Source organism: Spinacia oleracea, chromosome 5 (assembly GCF_020520425.1).
Source record: "Spinacia oleracea cultivar Varoflay chromosome 5, BTI_SOV_V1, whole genome shotgun sequence".
Taxonomy (NCBI): domain Eukaryota; kingdom Viridiplantae; phylum Streptophyta; class Magnoliopsida; order Caryophyllales; family Amaranthaceae; genus Spinacia; species Spinacia oleracea.
Window position 1 is genome coordinate 93,947,884 of NC_079491.1, and position 14,985 is coordinate 93,962,868.

The 14,985-nt window shown below is 34.8% G+C and overlaps 1 long non-coding RNA gene across 1 annotated transcript; it reads left to right on the plus strand.

Moving 5' to 3' along the window:
* The first annotated feature begins 11,259 nt into the window (after positions 1 to 11,259).
* Positions 11,260 to 14,343, plus strand: LOC110779149 (uncharacterized). The gene is made up of 5 exons (XR_002531043.2): positions 11,260 to 11,796; positions 12,398 to 12,430; positions 12,537 to 12,606; positions 13,867 to 13,932; positions 14,016 to 14,343. It is a non-coding gene; the product is annotated as an uncharacterized lncRNA (long non-coding RNA).
* Positions 14,344 to 14,985: the final 642 nt, after the last annotated feature.

Here is a 14,985-nt window from a genome sequence, read left to right on the forward strand (position 1 = left end):
CTCTCACAGGATCATCCCATATCTTCCCTTTATACTGTAGGAGGACATCCCACCCTTGGAACAAAAACCATTCATGCACCATTTCCGCATTGCCCTTAGTGAAAGACTGAAATGCAATGTTCTTCCCTGGCCAAATTGGTCGTTCTCTGAATCTCTTTTGGAGTAGTTGTTGGTAGCTTTTATTCCTGAACCTCCTCTTATCAGATATAAAATCGCTACCGCTACCGTTTTCATGTTGAGCATATTTTGCAGATGTTTCTTATTGTTCCGATTAGACACCTGTTTGACCGCATTGGTAATACCTGCTTGTTTTGAACGCTTAGGGGGTATTGCTTTAGTAGTAGGCGTTTTCCTCTTAACTGTTATTTTCTTTGGCTTTACCATTTCACCTTCGTATTAAACGAGAGTTAATTAGGCCCTCAACAATTGATTACACATATCACACTCATAACAAAAAATAAACATCATTGTTGGCCATTTCAATTGTTATAAAGATAGCCAGTTTGATTAAAACAACAGATACAAAAATACTTGGAATGCAAAGAAAATCAGTATTCATCAATCAGTTACCAGAGCAACAATTTATCTGCCCTATTAAGAACATGTTTAAACTTCATTTATCCTATTCTAACGCACATCATTGTTGGCCGTTTCCATTGTTATAAAGATAACTAGTTTGATTAAAACAACAAATACGAAAATACTTGGAATGCAAAGAAAATCAGTATTCATTAATCAGCTACCAGAGCAACAATTTATCTGCCCTAATAATGTCCAAACTCCATTTATCCTATTCTAACCACTTTACGGATTGAGAATCAGAGGGAAATTAAACATCAGTGTACAAAATCATGTGAGAATGAACATCAGCTTTACTCTACGGCTATTCATCCGTCATAAATATACACAATACAAACCAACTATACCCTTAACCCCCCTAAACTCTAATTTGTAGACCTTCAATCCTTAAATTACAAATTTTATGATACTTTGGTTTAATTGACGTGGAATTCAAGTGTAATACCAACAGAAAGCGAGAAGCGAATTACCTGGTAAGCCTGAATTGTAGTCGTCTACAATATTTCCGCGAAATCAAGACCGGGGTACCTGAAATTATAAACGGAAGACTGTTTTGCAAAGAAATTAAAGAAGAAAGATGAAAATATGGAAAGAAGAGCAAGTCAAAGAACTACCGTAATAGATGTGGAGGTTGAGCAGTTACTGGAAGATGAATGCAGAGGTTTTTAGGAGAGAGAAGGAAGTTGAGAAGTTATGCGAGGAGAGAGAAACTAATTGGGGTTAAAGTTAAAGTGTTGGGGATATTTTTCGTCTAACCCGCGAAAACAAAAATTAAAAAGGAGTTCAATTTTAAATCATGGGCCAAAAATTTAGGATTTTTTTACTTAAAAGTCCTAACAATATTCCACTTTATCACAGTACTTACTAACTTTATTAATGGGCACTACCAACACTACATCGATAGACAAACAATATTGAAAATTAATTCAATTTACTATCTCATATACTAAAGTGTAGATCTCTTACATATCCTTTTTTTCTTATGCCAATTAAATTACATTGGTAAATGTGTTTTAAGTAAATATTAAGTATATGTTTTTCAAATTAATGTAAGGTCTCGTTATATCTAATTGATTATTCAATTCGATCGTTATCCCGGTCAGCCTCTTAATAACGTGAACAAAGACGAATGTGTGGTAAATGTGTTAAGTTAGTTGATTTTCAAATATATTTTAAAGAACATGTGTCTTTCCCGTTATGGTTATTGGTGGAACATTATTCAACCATTAATGGTGTTAATATATATTTTTCTTATAATATCAACATTAGTATAACATAGGGCTAGAAAAACACCAACACTCCACTACACAACCAAAGAAAATACACGTGACTAATGTGAATGTTGTTAATTTTATAACTTTACTATTAATATAAATGCTAATGACTTATCCTCGTGACCACTTTATGCAGATGTAAACCACTTATCCACTTGACTATGTTATGCTACACTTTATATTTCTGTGGTTGAAATATAATGTGACGAAAAAATCAATAACTTAATAAGATTTTGAGTTAATTATGGTTATTTTTGGCCACAAAACATAGTTAAAGTTATCCAAGCAATGTCTCCGTGCATCGCCCAAGCCCAAAAACTAGTTTATAATTCACTTAAGTCGTGAACCCAATATGGTTGAATAAAATGGAAATTCTAATGTTGAACCAAATAGAAATTCTAATGTCTCTAGGCATTACAATTAAGAGTAAAAGTTACATAGTTATCATGTACGATTTAGTCACTAATAGTATTCCACTACAAACGCAATAAGTACACAAGGTATTCATTGCAATAGAAATTGATCATACGACTGTTAAAATACTAGATAGGTTATGTCCAAGACCTAGTTCTAGAGAATAAAAGTTGTCTTTAAATATCATCCCCAAGAACCACAACCTATTTTCAAAAAAAAATTAGTAGAACTTATGCACAATCATTTCAAAACATATGTTTATGAAAATTACCAAGTATGGACTAGACATTACCAACACAAGAACATATAAATCATGACAGCTATATATATTTGGTCACTACCGAGCCATTAATTAGTAACCACTCACATAAGTTTTTTATAGTGGGGAATCAAGTTGTTACTAAGGACCATAAATGTAATGATCCTAACATTTTGTGACAGCCATATATTCTCCTTGGTGACTACCGAATCATTAATTGGTAACCCCTCATAAGGTTTTTATAGTGGGGATTCAAGTACTAACTTTACAAATATAAATTACTCCCTCCGTTTCTTTTTGTTTGTTACGTATTCCAAATTAGACCCTCTTCGAAAAGAATGGTGAAAAATTTTTAGAAAAATTACAATAATAGCATCAATGTAATATTGTTGTATCATGTACTTTAAACAACGTAGTTCATGCAGAGTAGCCACCACATTGCTGGTTGGTCACTGCCAACTTACAAGCAACTTGCGTATATTTAAGAAATGTTCTTGGTCACTGCCAACATACACGTACCTTGCGTATATTTAAGAAATCTGGTTCCAACAAACTTGAGGATGGAGAGTTGCAAACATAAGACCTGATATCACTGGTATCACCATAAAATTAAGTAATACATTTACAAATCATTAAGTAAACATAAATCCATAAGGACTTCATTTTCCCTCTCTCCTTTGCCTGTCTTCCCATCATCAGTATAGAGAATGGAAGAGTCCCTTTGTATGCATTCGCCTTAGCATTCTGTGGTGATGAAGTTCCCAAGTAAGGCATCTTGGATAAATCAAGAAATATGAACTCACAACACAGATAACTCCTAAGGAGGTTCCCCTCTGTAGTAGTTAAGCAAACAAAATCAGTATGCATAAAGAAAACATTTATTTCCATTTCAAAATGTTTAAACAAAGGCCATCAAAGGTAACAACATTTCCCATGTGTTCTAACCACTTTGTGACTTGAGATTGAAAGGGAAATTAAAATCATTTGAGATTGAACATCAGATTTACTCGTGGACAATACATACTACGTGCATCAAGGTATACATTGACACCATAATTCTATAGTATATTTATTCTACAAACCTAAAGGGAAAATAACCATTTTACTGAATATTCAACTCCAATTTTTCTAAAAATAATAGGATCTGCAAGATCTGCAACAATAATTTCCAAACCAAAGTTCACACAGGCCACCAATAATTTCACTTGCTACTTTTTGGCTTCAGATTGAGAGGAAAATCCAACATCAATGTATAAAATCATGTTAAACATCAGATTTAAAAAGTACAATTCGTCCCTCAACATCAAAGGAAAGATAATAACCGTTTCTCTATTGTAAAAATTAAAAGTATCTGTAAGATCTGCAATAATATTTTCCAATTCTAGTTTAATTTTCAAACTGTAAACATAATTAATTGGTACTTTGGATGAACTGACCTCAAAATCATAAATGTATTTCCAACAGAACACGAGAACGGAAGTGTAGTCGACGGCAATAGATATGCGAAAATATAAACTGGAGTACCTGAAATTACTGAAATTATGTAATTCAATAATTCTGTAAGCAAAATAAGAAATTTCAAAGCAAATCTAAGAACAAACCTTACTGGAGTTCAAAATTTAGTATATAATGCAGGGTGATTCTAGGCGGTTTTTTTGGTGAGAGGAAAAGGAAAGGATTTAGGGTGTTTAGGAGAGAGAAAGGTTTCTGAAGAGAGAGAAAATATTGGGGTTTTTATCAAACTTTTGGCAAAGAATTTCGGATGACCCGCGAATGTAAAAATTTGGTGAAACTGAATTTTTTTGAAAATTTTAAAGTCCCGCCAACAATTATATGTTCTTATTTTGTCGTTTTTGGTCGCATTTTTAATCACAATGTCACCGATATACTAAAGGTAGTTACCAGTATGTATCTAGGTAAGTATCAAGTTAACTTGGATAGACATTTAATATAGACTTAATCAACTCATATCTTACACTAATTTTAAGTTGTCTTAGTCATTCTATTTCACTTGTCTCCAAATCATACTACTTGTACATGTAAAATAGCCATTAAAGATATCTTGTTTTTATTTTTGTAAGATTATAATATAGTTGAGTTTTCACTTGGAGCTTGATCCAAACCGCCATCTCAATAACGTGTAAATATTAGATTAATGTGTTTTCTCTGTCAATTGTAGTTGATATAGAAAGAGGTTTTAAATAACACGTGTCACTTGTAGTTGATCGTATTGAAAGAGGTTTTAAATAACTCGTTTATTTCCTCATCAACATTCAGGCTTGCATTTATCGGGCATTAGAGTGTATTACATGTGTGTTACCTATAGTCTACTTCCTCATCAACATTCACTCGCGCATTTATCGGGCATTGGAGTTTATTATATGTGTGTCACCTATAGTCTACATTCAATCTCGTATTTATCGGGCATTGGAGCTTATTATATGTGTGTTACCTATAGTAACAACATTCTAAAATGTGGCGATTAAAACAACAATATCCATTACAATTTTAATTATTGTATTAGTAAAAACAAAAATCAACTACATATCCAGAGCAATTAAATGTGTAACACCACTAAGTAGTATATTGATTTAAGTTTCACTATTAGTTTCATAGATGAACCCGCCGACCCCTTATTAATGTTAAACCAAATGTAAATACCCCTATGTCTCTAAGAGTTACTTCCTCCGTCCCGGAATACTTGACCTGTTTTCCTTATCGCGCCGTCCCTTAATACTTGACCTGTTTCTAAAAATGGAAGTATTCTAACAATATTATATTATTTCTCACTCCACCCCTATTAATCCACCTACTCCCTACTCCATACAAAAAATAATTAAAAATTCAACCCCTACTCTCCCCCAACCCCACCCCTCTACACATTTTCCACTAACTACATTAAAATAATACCCCACTATAAACAACTACCTACTAAATTAAATAAGTCAATTCAAGTCCCTTAAACTCTGTGCCGGTCAAACCGGGTCGAGTATTCCGGGACGGAGGGAGTATTAGTTAGAGTTAAAGTAACATGATAACTTATTACGTACACCTTACTCACTAGTAACATTCTATACGGACCCAATAAGTACACACACACATATTCATTGCAATAGAAATCGATCTTAAACATGTTTACCGATGAGAAAGCCCTCACCCTAAGCTATGCCGGTTATTTTGGTGGGGAAAATACATATGGAGATTTATTTTATAGATTAAAATCCTTTAACTAAATCTCATACCCAACTACCACAAAATTTACCTTTCCACTTTGAGATTTATTATGTGGGTCACTAAAGAGAGATATCTTGATCCTTACTGACAGATAATAACTTAAATTTAGAACCATGTTTTTCCCTACGGTAACTACTAACCGATTACTCGGTAATGACCAAATGAAAATACTTTAACTAAATCTCATACCCAACTACCACAAAATTTACCTTTCTACTTTGAGACTTATTATGTGGGATACTACCGAGAATGATCTTGGTAATTACTTAAAGATAATAACTTAAATATAGAACCATGTTTTATCGAAAGTAACTACCGAGAAAAGGGTCGGTAATGAGCAATTGGTATACAAATATGGTATTATCCATCCATGCGAATAGTTGGTAATTACCCACACATGTTCACCAATTTATAATACTAATACAGAAAACTCATACTTCCTTCGTCTTTTAATACTTGCAATTTGCACAACTTTGATCATTTATATCTTACATTCTCTTTATGCAAAAATAATAAAAAGTTGATATTTTGAAAATACACATTGAGACGAATCTAACAAGATCCCACATGACTATGTTTTACTCCCTCCGTCCCGGAATACTTGACCTGTTTTCCTTATCGGGCCGTCCCTTAATACTTGACCTGTTTCTAAAAATGGAAATATTCTAACAATATTATATTATTTCTCACTCCACCCCTATTAACCCACCTACCCCCTACTCCATACAAAAAATAATTAAAAATTCAACCCCTACTCTCCCCCAACCCCACCCCTCTACACATTTTCCACTAACTACATTAAAATAATACCCCACTATCAACTACTACCTATTAAATTAAATAAGTCAATTCAAGTTCCTTAAACTCTGTGCCGGTCAAACCAGGTCGAGTATTCCGGGACGCAGGGAGTATCTTATATAAAAAGCACTAAGAATAGTCAAAGTAGATTATATGAATAGTGGAAAAAGTCCAAATGTTGCGAGTATTAAAAGACGGAGGAAGTACTTTTTATTTTGAGAAAAAAAATAATTGTTTTATTATTTTAACAAATAATACCTCCATTTCAAAATTACTAATCGTTTTATTCCGTTTCATAATATATGATTTATTTTATATGTGAACATGTAAATAGAGCATCTTATCTTTCTTCCCCACAACACGTAAGTGTTTTTTTTCTCATGTTATCTCACTTTATTCATTTTTTTCTACCACCAACTCGCATGTAGTACACATTTATCTAAATTTATCAATATTTTTTGTTATTCACCTATTTAGTGACACTCTAGTTCTCGTTTGTCTTAATATTTGTTCAAATAACTGCCGTCAAGATCATTTTTAAACGGAGGTAATAATGTAATATGCATCAGAAGGTTATTTTTATTATTATATTATAATTTTATCTTGCTAGTGAATTTAAATATAATTCCAACGTTACAGACTTACGTTTCGATTGTTTTGGGTAGTATCTGTATTTCGCATAGGCCATTATTACACTACATATACAACCAAGGATAAACATTTAGTCATTGATCTCTATGCCATTGTTCCAGCAGTGGTGGTCCTGATAAATACATGCCAACGAAACTAGTTTTATTTGGTTACTTTTATTATGAAAAGTTACACTAGTGAACACTAAGCAAATACCAGCCAGATTCCTAGCTGAAAATGTTATGCCTTGAAATGTTTCAGTTCTTCTGACTTAGTTATTGGGAAACGAAATAATGCAAGGCTACAAGACCTAGGTACCTACATGCATTCAATCAATGACATATGATTCAGGTACCTACCATGCATGGAAACAGTGGGATACGACCACTCAATTCAATAAATGAACTTGTTGAAGACTTTAAATAAATTGTCAATGCTTTTTCTGAAGAAGTCAGGTAGTGTTGGAAGACACATTGGTGATTACCATGCATGTGTTCAAACCGTGGTAAATTACCCAGGTAACTACCATGAAAGCAGAATCCAATGCATGATAAGTTGATAGCACCTTTATAAATATAGGTCTATTTTTTATTTCCAATATCCCCACTTCCCTTTCTTTCTCATTTCAAACAACCATCCATATTTTCTTTCCTTTCCCCTCTTATTCTCGACAGAAATGGCTTTCAATGTTTCGTACGTTCATCCTTACCCAATTGTCATTAAAAGCTTGCCGATAGAGTTCATCGGAGGGAAGCCAACAAGAAGAAGTCTTTCTTGGATGAAACATGAACTCATCGGCCTTGGGTTTAGGGTAACCAAGGTAAAGGGACAATGGGACGGGTCTGGTTTCTTAAGATATGCCTTCGTTGATTTTGGGGGGCGCCTAGGAGATTTTGAGTCTGCTGCACGGTTGGCTAGACAGTATGAGCTGGCAGGGCATGGTAGAACACACTACCTGTCTAATATGGGACCCCCGACTGGGATTTATGCATGGCTGGCTACTAGGACAAATGCTCGTCTGTTTAAAGGTGCTCATCTCTGCTATCAGACTTCTGATATAGGAACAATAGTTGGAATCAACGCGGAAACGACGGTACATGAGAGCATTAGGACATATGAAGCAGTTCAGCCGATTTTAACAATATGTACAATCTTGTTTTAACGTCTCGTCCATGTAGTGAAGGTGGTGAACCTGGTGGTGCTTCTGTGGATGATGATGCAGTCTCTGTTTCATGTACTAGTTTTATTTATTTCCTGTTGGTAGTTTTATTTACTTTTTTCTGCATCCTTGTTTTAATTATCTAGAGAAAGCCAAGTTGAGGTATATATGTTGCCTCTATATTTGTGTTTTTTTTTGTTATTTTTATGTTACCCTAATAATATATAATTCCGTTTGTATTTTATCTCTTAATTCGTAATCTGTTGAATATATATGATGTACTTCTTTGTTCTCTTAGACGTTTGATAAGTGTCCTAACTTCTACACCTATTTGGTAATTTCACTTAGCTACTAGACTATTATACTTCATCCTATATGTCTGGTAATGACCATAAATAGATTTGGTAATGGCGTATTGAACTACCATACTGGTGTTTTAATCATCATTGTACGTTGGTAGTGGCCATAAATATTCATAGACAATACTATAATAAGGGTTTGTCACTCAAGTTTGGTCATTGCCACGTCCGGGAACTAATACTAAATTCAACTACTATTCATCGTCTTCTTCCTTCAAACCCAAAACGCAATTTTCAGAATCTTTTTCCACAGACCCCCAATAGCTTATATGCAGCCAAACTGTCAATGTGTAACTTTGAATTCAACCAAATAACATTACAAAGTACAATGTCAACAACATTTCTAGATCTAAAACATAAATTTACAACACTGGTCTGAAAAATTGAGAAACTATTTTTTTAACAATTCTTAACCAAACTTCGACATCCATTTCTCCTTATAACCAAATTAATCTACGTTCGGAAACGACGCAGCTCTCGTTGACAACCATCGCCATTCAATTTTTTTTTCTTTTTTTTTCAAGTATGAGCAAAGGTTGAAGATGATGGAAATCATGGAATGGTGTACTGAGAGAATTGAGAAGGGGAGTGGAGAGTTGAGAAGGGGAGTGGATGTCGAGGACAGGAGATGGTTTCGCCGGTGAGTTTTCCGGCGCCGACATAGGAGAGGGAGAGGAGAGAGAATTGAACTTAACCCATAAATTAACAAAACTCAAAAGTTAGATATTTTTGGAAATTATTTATTGATTTTCACAAAAATAAATATATTGATTTTTCATATTTCTCAAAAATCAAGCAAATGATTTTTGGATAAAAAAAATAAAAGAAAAAAAATAAAGATAAAATAAAATCAATTTATGTGGACCATATTAATTCCACTACCATGGTCATTTTTATGATGACTATCTTAGAATTTTCAACGCTGTTATGCTAAGATGTCCATGTATGGTATACAGTTATACCTTGCAAATTATGCTAAGAATAGTCAATTATTATGTTTTTAATATTTAAGTTTTCTTTTTAAAACTATTTATTTTTTTATTTAGCAATATTGACTTAAATAGTCCACCACGTAATTATAGAGTGAGAATTATTTCCATAAGCCATGAGACTCATTTTCCAATTCAAATAATTTTATTAATCTTTTAATTGGGTATGTTTCCTTAAATAACCTATGCATGAGAGGTGGGAATTGGGGTTTTGGAGTCTGCACTTTCACCATCACTCTTCTTTAATAATATAGATTTACGTTATTAAAAAGTAAAAACGTGCTTGTAGGGGGGTTTTTCCCCGCTTTCCCCGACAAGGGTATTGTTGGGATTTTTGTAATTTTCCCTACGGGTTTTGGAAGATTTTGAATTTCGAAGGAGTCTCCACCAAACAATATTTAAGGGTCCGGCTTGGAAAGACCAAAGTTGACTCTTGTGGATAAGGCCTTGAATCTTAGAAACGGATGGGTGAGATCCGAGCAAGGGAACTGTTGTGGGATCTTTTACGGTGCTGACGTGGCACGCGTTCCTCGGAGGTATCAAGTGAAGGAAATAATGCCCTTGGTCCCAGTATGCATTCAATGATAAGTCTAATAAATGCGGTTCAGTATTAATTAACAAGTTAATAATTTAGTGAGATCAAGTGAGCTGAATGCCTAGCTAGAGGCCGCTTCAGTTCATGTGGAATTAATGATATTAATCCACAGCTTACTCTTGACCGAAGCCGTAGGGTCACACAAATAGTACGTAAACGGATCAAGTATTTAATGACATTAAATACTCTATCTATGGATATTCGGAATCGACGGATCTTGGTTTCAGTGGGAGGTGAGATCGTCACAAGCAAGAAAAGAATACTCCGGAAACGATGATATTACCGGAAACGGAAATATGGATCGTATCGGAAATATAAATATTATCCAAGTCGTAGATGTTTCCGGAAACGGAAACATGGTACGTATCGGAATATATTATTGGAAATGGAAATATTGCCGGAATCGGAAATATTGCCGGAAACGGAAATATTGTCAGAATCGGAAATATTAACGGAATCGGAAAATAATTCCGGAAATGGAAATACTAAATATTTGTTCGAAACGGAAATTAATTCCGGAATCGGAAATATTAAATATTGTTCGTATCGGAAATGAATTCCGGAACCGGGAATTTAATCGGAAGCGTATCGTACGAATAAGCATCGGACGAGGCCTGCCGGACGAAGGCCCAGCACGAAGCTGGGCCATCGCCCAGCAAGCCTAACGCGCGCCACACGCCAAGCCAAGGCAGTGCCCAGGCCCACCGCAAGGCAGGCCCAGCGCGCGCCAAGGCCATGGCTGCGTTGCGGGCCTCGTGGCGTGGGCTGAGCGCGCGCGCATAGGCGCCCCTCGTGGGCTGTCGTGCGTGTGTTTGTTTGTGTTCATGCACGATTCCTAAAGCTATTAGGATTTGGTATATGATTAAATTCCTAATCCTAAAAGGATAAATTAATTAATTAGAGTTCTTATAGGATTCTAGTTTAATTAATTCGTATCCTAGTAGGATTCCAATTCCCTTTCCATCTCTATTATATAAGCCAACTCCTGAGGTTATTTTAGTAAATTAACTTTTCGTGTCCACTTACAAAATGACGAAAATAGCCTCCTGTCTTTTTTTTGTTAACCGGTATTGACTACTCTGTACTTGCTGAGTTGCTGAGCATCTCTCCCCCTCTCACTTTTCTCTCTCCTCTCACCTTCGTTTCTATTCTAGGGTTCTCTCTCTGCTCTCACCCTAATTGAGCAGCTGTGCAACAGCCCCTTTCCTTCCTCCTTCCTCCTTCCTCCGTCCTCTTAACCGTGGATGCGGCTTCTCCTTGCCTAGGGTTGCGGCAGTTGAGGCTTCTCCTTTCCTCCGCCACCATCGTCGGCTCGCTCTCGCTCTTTGTCGATGCTTTCTTTAGCGTTTGAGAAGGGACGAACTGACGAAGTGTATTGGAAAGATCTCTAGGATCTGTTGTGTTTTATTGAAAGAAATTGAAGATAATATCTTGAGTTTGTATGTTTTTCTTCAGTCTCCAGTCTACCTCATCCTTCCTCCTCTCATTTCAATCTCATAAAGAAAGGTATTTATTTATTTAGTTAATTTTTTTTGTGAGTTTTTTTAATGAGTTTGATGATAAATTGTGTTGGTTTATCAGTGAATTGCATGATTCAACTTAAATTGAATTTTTGCACTTGATGTTTTTTTATTGATGTAGAATTTCTAGATTAGGTTATATGTTCTTCATAATTTTTCCTGTTTATTTTCAGCGAAATGTGTCGATCTACTCACTTATGCTTCAGATTCGTAACATAAATTTTATTTGAATGAGTTTCAGTATTGGGCTTGATAGGATTGATTTGGGGAAATGCAAGGAGAGAGAAATTAAGGTTACCAATACCCCTGGTGTGTTGACTAATGATGTTGCATATGATTAAAACTCCAGTTATAATAAAATCTTAGGAAAGAAATAAGATTTTAGCTTGAGTTGGACCTTATTTGTGATGCAAATTATCAACTATTCTTGATGTGGATTTATGAGTGCCTTATACCTGTATGTTCAATAAAATCTGCCAAAGTTATTACTCCTTTTCCTTTTTTTTAATTGCTCGACTTCTAGCAAAACTAAGTCTATGTTATATCGTTGAAGCTCCTCTGATGTGTGTCTCCCTTCCTTTTTGCAGGCTTCACGATCCTTCTCCTCTGCTCTCAACTTCGTAAGTTCTTGATTTATAGTTTGTTCTTGATTTATAGTTTGTCCAATGGCTCTTTTATAATCAGTTTAGGATAGACTCTCAATTATTATGTTCACGCAAATGGCAGAAGGTGGACTTCATTTGGTACTATGAGGATGTTCTAACCCACAGGCCCGTCCAATGGCTCTTTTATACGGGTACTTATCATTTTTTGAGTCACCTCTGTATCTCAATTTTGTTTGTGCTGTTTTATCATGGTGCGTATCCTGCTATTAGTTTGTATGATTATCTCAGTTTCCTGAATTTAATCATGATGCATATCCTGCTATTAGTTTGACTGATTATCTCAATTTTCTGAATTTAATCATGATGCGTATCCTGCTATTAGTTTGTTTGATTATCTCAATTCAATTTTATGACTTTAATCATGAGGTGTATCTTGCTATTAGTTTGACTGAGACTATCTCAATTTTCTGAATTTAATCATGAGGCGTATCCTGCTATTTGTTTGATTGATTATCTCAATTTTCTGAATTTAATCATGATGCATATCCTGCTTGATTGTTGATGCTTCACTACTGAAAACTTAACTGAACATGTTTCCGCATACTCCAGTTGGGAATAAGTTACAGGTTCAGTGAAGGCATGGATTCAGCAATTTAGACGAGTAAAAAAACTAAAAACGTTAACATTAAGAATAAAATCAAAATCATTACTAACACAAATAAATGCTGATACCGCCAAACACAAATCATTTCAATTATTTTTAACTAAAGTTTGGGCTTCACTCAAGGAATTTGTATTTATTTGTGTTTAACAAAATTGTATTTTGGGTTTGGATTTTGGTATTTTGTTGATTGGTTGTATGGCTTTGAATTTGGAAATTTAAATGCCTAGGGGGTTTGGTTAAGTAGAAAAGATTGGGAATGAAGGTTTTGGAATTGTGGAGACCAGTGAATCTTTAGTGGAGCAAGTATTTGTTGTTACTCCATACTTCCGCGCATTGAGCACTAACTGCATCATGATGTTTTGATATGTAGTCTTGACAGTACCTAACTCCCACTGCATACTTTAAAATTAAGTTCATTTCCCAACTGTTTAACAACTCACTTATTTAGTGAAGTTCAATGATAGATGGTAATGGGTTGAATTGTAATATACAAAACATATTACAACACAATGGTGTTTTTGTCCAATTGAAGAAAAGGTGATATAGTTAGGTGAAATTTGTTGTTAAATTCATATTTTTTTTGCCGTTAATTGGTGTAGTTTTGAGTAATATTTTCTTGGTTTGGTTAGTTTGTTAAAATTTCAGCACTGTATTAATTGTTTCCAATAGTTTATGAACCCTGTTGTTATTAATTCTTCCATCAACATAATTGTGTGTTTTACTGTGTCTGTTTCCTAGAAAAGAGTAAGTTATTTCTTAAACACCTTTCTTTTGGCCATTTTCTCAGTTTGGTAGAGATCCAAGACAGGTGATGCGTCAAGCCTACAAATTGTTCAGACACAGAGGGAGATAGGTATATTTGTAAACATTTTATTCCTCAATTTATTATGTTCAAAAACTGGTTTACTAGATTTTCTCTGTTTATTTTGGAATTAGATCTTACTTTGGAGCTTAATGTGTACTACAACGAAGCGAGTTGCGGTCGGTTCGTTGCTTGGGCGTACTCATGGACCTGATAACTTACTGTTGACTAGAGTTTCTAACCTTATGGTTGAAGACAAAACCCTTGGCTCTCCGAGTAAACCTTTGAAAACTATTGTTTCAGCTTTATTTTCTCAAAAATTATGTTTTTATCTGAATAATTTGTGGGTTGATTAAGTTGATGATGATAATTTACTTTATCTTAGCGGATTTCAGTGATATCAATGATCTGATTGTTACACACTGAAGTTCTTATATCTCTATTTCATAGTTATTCCAACTATCATAGTGTTGCGTAATGTTGGTTGTTTAGAGTTGTTTACATGTGCATGAAGTATGTTTGCTATGATGAGATAAAGAACAATAGGCAGTTGACAACATCTATTGGTCTTGCCGTGAGCCTTTCAAATAAACGACTTTTCAGAACCCTCCTGATATAGAAAATTAGAGAGGAGTACCAGATCGAATGATGCTGAGGTTTTCGGTCTTCCTTTCCCCTAAGGTGTCCTAATTCTGCATAATTTTTGAACAATTGTTTATTGCCTAAAATTTATAGGGATAGATATAATAGCAAAAAATTTAATACACTTGCACGCATCGCGTGCATATAAGACTAGTACCTCTATAAATAAGAGCCTAGGGTCATAATTTATAGATACAATTGAAGTATTCTAAAGGTAAGTTTTTGAAAGAAAAATTCAGCCATACACTTGCTACACAATAGCCGAAAATTCCTAGTAACCTTAAGGGCGATTCTAGTTGGTCAAACTTGAGGCGGATCCGGACGTACTGTGGACTATCTACGGAGGGACGACACTTGGAGTCCTGAAGACTTGTTCTTGTTCGGTTCGGGCGCAGCTAGGGAGGGCACGCTACAAAGTGTATGCACCTAAATTATGCTAAATGATTATGTGTAAATAATATG